Source organism: Hakea prostrata, chromosome 3 (assembly GCF_041222555.1).
Source record: "Hakea prostrata isolate BN-2017 chromosome 3, UWA_Hpros_2, whole genome shotgun sequence".
In the NCBI taxonomy this organism is placed as follows: domain Eukaryota; kingdom Viridiplantae; phylum Streptophyta; class Magnoliopsida; order Proteales; family Proteaceae; genus Hakea; species Hakea prostrata.
In genome coordinates this window covers 66167518-66174029 of record NC_142602.1, presented here as the reverse complement: position 1 = coordinate 66174029, position 6512 = coordinate 66167518, and positions in this window count along the sequence as shown.

The following is a 6512-nucleotide window of genomic DNA, read 5'->3' as shown; positions in this document are numbered from 1 at the left end:
ATGCAAGAAATTAGACAAGATGTCTTATAATATTAGTTTCACCACATACTTGTGGACATTAGAACATCAAAACATTGGTTATTGTGTTTTTAACATGTCACTACATAGAATGTTGAGTGGAACTTTCATTAAAAAAAAATCTTATAAGATGCTTCTAGCACCCTATACTGGTGAGATTATAAGTTATAAGTGAACATATAAATGCTCCATTACTAAGTTGGAATCTTGACAAAAAGGCTTGCTCCACTAGATAATGTATCATCAAATGATACTATGATAAACCATCTAAAGTTATGGATTAATAGAAGAAAAAAAATGAGCATTGATGGGAAATGAAGAAATTCTTCATCTGCGACGTTGAAAGCAACATTTAAATATTTGGCATAATTAGATAGTATATTCAAGATTTTGCCAACCAAAGAGGAGTTAGAGAAATGTCAAAAAAATTGAGGCAAACCTTTGTGTGTGTTGTTGTTGTTTTTTTTAACGATGTGACCATGCCTATTTTAGGCGGTAAGTATCCCATAACAAGCTTTTGCTCCAAAAATATTTGAATACTAATATTCTTCTAAGAAGACATGAATGGGAAAGAAAGAAAATAAAATAAAATATAAATATATATATATATATATACGCTTAAATCATTTCATCCTTACTTCCAAACATTGTTGAAGTTTTAATATGCTTGAAAGATTGGTTGCCAAAAGTTATATTTGGCAAGTGATCATAAGAGAATCACATCAGACTTTAGTTCTGCCTTTCCTTAGAACCAATGTCATAAGGTAGTCACAGAAAGCACAAAGTTGAAGACCCAACCAAAGTATATCAACAACTAACCCAGATTTCTTGTTGTATTAACCCAATATTGAAACAAGACGATTGATTCCTAACGTAACAGAGTTATGGCTCTTTACCTCTTAAACTTCAACCCTCAGAAACTCCTAGAAGTCTGAAATTCCAACCCCTAGCAGGTCAACTTACCAAATGTAACTTCTTGCAATCAATCTCTCAAGCATATTAAACTTTCAACAATATCTGAAAGTTTAAGATGAGCAGGTTGCAATACAACATCTACATCCAATTCTAAAGGCAGATTCTGAAGCAACTGCTAAGATATCACGAGCTATTCTAGAAATGATTGGAAACTTAAGGTCGTTGACTTTCCAACAATACAAGATATGAAAGCAAGAATTATCATTCACATAGGAGAATAAACCTTCATCCAAACATTGACAAAAATCAAATTTTAGGCATCAAACCATCAAATCTTCAGCTAAAAATAAGAATGGAAATCATCATTGCATCCCCCCCCCCCTCTTTCATGGAATCTCCATTAAGAGACTCTTTTCAAAAGCATCCCCAATAGTCTGGTTACTAGACCTGTCATACTTGCACGCATACTGTGAGACATAATTTTATGCATCATCATTTTCAGATGTTTTACGTATGCAAGAAATTATCAGTTTCATACACCCAAATGCCATAAACAAGGTAGTATTTTTCAAGTACTTCTCAAATTTAATTCTCATGGTGATTGTCATAAACTTAATGCAATCATCTTTGCTTTTTACCCACTCATATATCCTCAAAAGAATATTACACACATCTTTATAGTAATATTTTTATGTAGGGAAATTGCAACTTGACATAAGCATGGTTGCATCATGCAAACTTCTAGGCATCCCTCAAATTTTTATTTTTTTTTAAACATTTCTGCAACTCCTCGTTCGTTGACAAAATCTTGAAATTATTATTAATTCTACTAAACGTTTAAATTCTGCTTTCACCAATAAAGCACTATAACGCATTTCATAAATAGAATTTAACATGGTTGAAACGTCCAAAGAGACACTTCATTTTGTCAACCAACTTGCATTGACATAAGCACAATTCTATTTTTTCATATCCTAATGGTGATGCATTTACCATCTATTGGATCTTTACCAATACATCCTTCAACTCTACCAATGCATCTTGATTAATAAGATTTAAAATATGTGCACAACATCATACACGAAAAATCTTTCCATTTTTTATCTCCTTTTTGATTAATCCATTATATAGTGTATCATAACATCATTTGATCATGCATTATCTACTGCAATGGGGAAAACCTTTTTATCAAGATTCCAACTTAGCGATTGAGCATTTATATGCTCACTTATAAGCTCACCAGTATGGGGTGCTAGAAGCATCTTTATAAGAATGAATTATCTTACGCAATTTTCACTCAACATTCTATGTAGTGACATGTCAAAACACAATAACTAAGGTTTCAATGTTCAGATGTTCACAAATCTGTGGTGAAACTAATATTACAAGACACCTTGTCTAACTTTTTGTATAATTCCTCTTTCTTCTTCATATGAAGTCAAAACATCTTTTTTCAATGTATTCCTAGAGTACTTCTTATACAAGGGGGCTTCAACTTTTGCAAATAATACAAAACAACTACTGCTTAGCCATGGTGAATGGATAAGTATGATTGAAGACCATCTAAACAAAAAGTTTTTTTGGTGATTGAGAGAAGTTGTTGACCAATAGGAATAATGAACCCTCTATTAACAAATCTTCTTGCTACTTACGTGAGATTTCCCTGAGGCACTTGGACTAGTGAATAATGAAAACTCTTACACAACGTTTGCATGTGGTTGTCACCTTGTTGTCATCATGGAAAACTATCAAAGTAATTTGACATTGCAGATGTAGTTTTTTAGGTTTCATATCCTCACGACTACCCTTATCCCCTTTCTCACCCTCACTCTCCTTATAAATAAAACTTGAGTTAACTATAATTGATGTGAAGATCATCCATTTTTAGTCTCTATAATAAACAATTATCAATTAGCAACATAAATTTCAAACTATATAAAACATAAATTAAAAAAAAATCCATGTGAAGGTGCTAATGTGCTCAAAAGGAGTGAGATGATTCTTGCCACACAAGATCTACCCACCAATTAGATTATTCTTTAGTTTCTCCAGGGATTTGATGATGTTACCGATAAAAAATGAACTTGGATTGTTGTTTATGGATGATTTATGTTTTATTTATTTTAAAGACAGTATGTTATGGATGTTGGATTAGGTTTTTAATTGTTGTCCTGTTATGTTCTTAATGGATGGATAATCTTCATGGATGATTGATGATTTTAATAGTATTTGTATCTTACTCTATTGGAGGGGGATTTTTTTTATTACTCATGACATGGGTAATTTTATCTCTTTTATAGGAGTGTCTCATAATATTCATGTATCTAGTGCATACTTATAAGAGTTGACAAGGAATAACAAGAAAAAGAATTCATACATTTGAAACCATCAATGCACGCACAAAAATTGAAACTTAGCCTAAAGCCTATTAAAGACAGCAACCTCGTAGGACCGGAATGTGTTCATGAAATGCTAGATGGACATGTGAATCAATGTTATGAAAGATTTAAGATGCAGCGACATGTGTTCTATAACATAGAAATGATAATGAGCCATCTAAACATAGAGTGTTAATGGGCATTCTAAAGTTTTTTTTTTTTTTTTTTAAATGAATAGGCCTTCTAAGGAATACATAAGCCCTCCAACCTTTTGGTGGGGTTCCAAATAAGATCAATACAGATCCAAAGCATTATCCTCATTGCAAGTTATCATGGCTATCATAACTTAAGAATACCAACATTTATACTTCAATAAGGTTCATCAGAGTTATATAACGATTTTCTTATATTGATCATACAAGGATTATACTGCAGGCCATCGATGAGACTCAGGCTTATGCAGTGGTGCTAAAAGATGAATAGTAGTTGGGAGGATTTGCAAATGATTGCCAACTTTGGAGCAGCTTTACTAGATCTTGCTTTAGGTTTTCCTCATTCTCCTCCCGGTAAAGAATATAATTGAACAAATTCCTTTTAAGGTTTTATGATGGAAACCCAATTTTAGGGTGATGGTTTCTAAAATAAAGGGTTTGCCTATGATAATCTTCTTTTGAACCAGCAAGTAACTATCAAATCTAGACGAGATGGATAATATTGTTAAATATGAGGAGATGGACAAGAAGATAAAATTGGAATCTAAATGGGTAGAGTTTGGGCAAGATTTGATTTAACAAAACTCAATGGGATGATTGGGAAAGTAAGGGTTTTGACAAATTCCCATGGGATGATTTTGAGATATCCAGAATGGCAAAATCACCCAAGGGTTGAAAGAAAATAGAGAGAATTGATCTTGGGAAGGTTTTGGGTAACTTTGGGCTTGATCTCTGAAGGAAAGGAGGGAATTATCAAGATCTTGGATAATCTTAAATCTTTTTTCTCTCTTCTTTTCTTTCTCCTTCCCCCCCCCCCCTCTCTTTTATTTCCGCCACAAATCAGTAGAGAAAGAGAGAGAGCGCCAAAGGGATAGAAAGGGGAAGGGAGGGTGCAGTAGGGTGGGGGAGAGGTAGGGAGGGACTGGGAAGGATCACAGGGGGTGGAGGAAGGGTTTTAGGGTATCATAGGGGGTTCGGGAGGGTGCTGCCAATGTTGCAGCAGCAAGGGGAAGGGGATTCTAGGGATGCATAAACAGGGGAGGGGAAGGGGGGCCTTGTGATGGGTTGAGGAAGTGGGGGAGGGTGCTGGGATTGCTGCATTAAAGGGGAAGGGCAGGGAGGGTGCTGTGATGGTGGTAGAATGGAGGAGAAGGGGGCTGGGGTTGTTTACTCCCTTGTAGAGCTGCTGTAGTTTCTGGAAGAAGAGTGCTAGGGAAAAGATAAGTCTTGATCTTTGAAGAAGAACTCAACCGTCGCCCCTCCAACAAGGAACCACGATCCTCAACCCAGAATTAATTTTCATTCAATAATCAGACTTAAGAAAAACACAAAGAAAGAATAGACTTATTTATAGCCTACTAAAGACTACATTCTAAGTGGGTTTCCTTTATTCATTAGGGTCCCCTCACAACTAATCTCACCCCTCCAAGTAAAGACTTAACGATCTATTGGAATCTCCTTGAAAATAGAACCTACTAAGACTCCAAGACACCAACAATAAAAGGAACTCTTCTTGTATATAAAGATTTGCAAGAGTCTATCTTAAAGAAGACTCTGAAGGACTCAAGAATTCATCTTTAACTCAAATAATAAGTCTAACTAATCAAGACTATTTTGAAAATTAAGAACTAAAATTCTGAAATTTAAATTCAGCAAGTAATTAGGATTGGAATGGACCAAACTACCCTTGTTGGAGGGTGCGTCCAGCCCTAGGTGAGTCACTTTGGAGTGGCCTTGGGGCCCACTCCAGGGTTTCTGCCAGGGGGTGAACCCTTGTTCACATCACTTTGTCAGATCTAAAACCCCTTCCTTAAATATGACTATTGTTTTATGTTTTGTTAGGTAAATATTATGTGGCTGACTTTGGGCACCCAACTATAACTAGGTTCATGACACCCTTCAAGGGTACTAGATATCATTTACGATACTTTAGGAGGAGAGGTTGACTAGCAAGGACTGCAGTGAAACTTTTCAACCATCGGCACCCTTTGTACGCCATCTTGTGGAAAGTAGCTTTGGGTGCCTAAAAGACAGATTTCCCATTTTTTGTAAAATGTCAAACGGATCATCATCACGCACTCTGACCTCAATTGTAACTGCTTGTTGTGCTACTCACAGTTATATCCATCACGAGCAACATAGAGATAAAAGAATAATGTAGAGTTTCAAGACCTAAATTGAGAACTAGAAGAAGTTATATTAGAATCTTATGAAACCCCCTTCTCCCTGAAAGCAGTAGCAGTCAAAGTGAATGAAGAAAAGTGGAGGCCCTAAAGAAGAGGATTGCAAATGAGTAGGCAACGAGTACGACAAAAGGATTGTCTCTCATCACTTGATATTTATTACTTAAACAATTTATTAGTCACACTTTGGAGCACAACCAATTTTTATTATTTAACACTCTTTTATGTATTCTTCCAAGTTTGTGAATTATTAACACTAAAGTTGTGCTTTAGTTAATGTCATATATAATCTGTAATATTTTGTTTGACCTACAATTATTGTATGGAGTGATGAAAGGTGAAGTATAACCCCCCCCCCAAAAAAAAAAAAGGAAGAAGAAGATGAGAGGTGAAGGACTATCTTGCACAAGGACTATGGTTTTTCGAGTGCTCTACTAATGAAGAACATCTAGGAAGTTTCACATGGGGAGACGATCATTATCTAGAGTTAGATATTCAAGATTCAGTATGCGAGTCATGTCTTATTTGGCCTCCTCAGCGAAGAATTAATTAGTCCAAAGTATTTCATGTTTGACGTCACAACATTTTTGTTGATATGGAACTCGATCGTATCACTTATACTTGTTTACGTTTTATTTCATATTTAGGGAGGTGTAAAATGTGTCTCAAACTTATTTGAACTTCTATTTAGTCGTTAATTTTGACATTAGGGTAAGGAAAACTTATATTCAAGTGATTAGTATTTAACCACATTTTATGGAATTTGTTATGAATTTAAGTTTTTTTCTGGTTTTATTCTAAAAAAA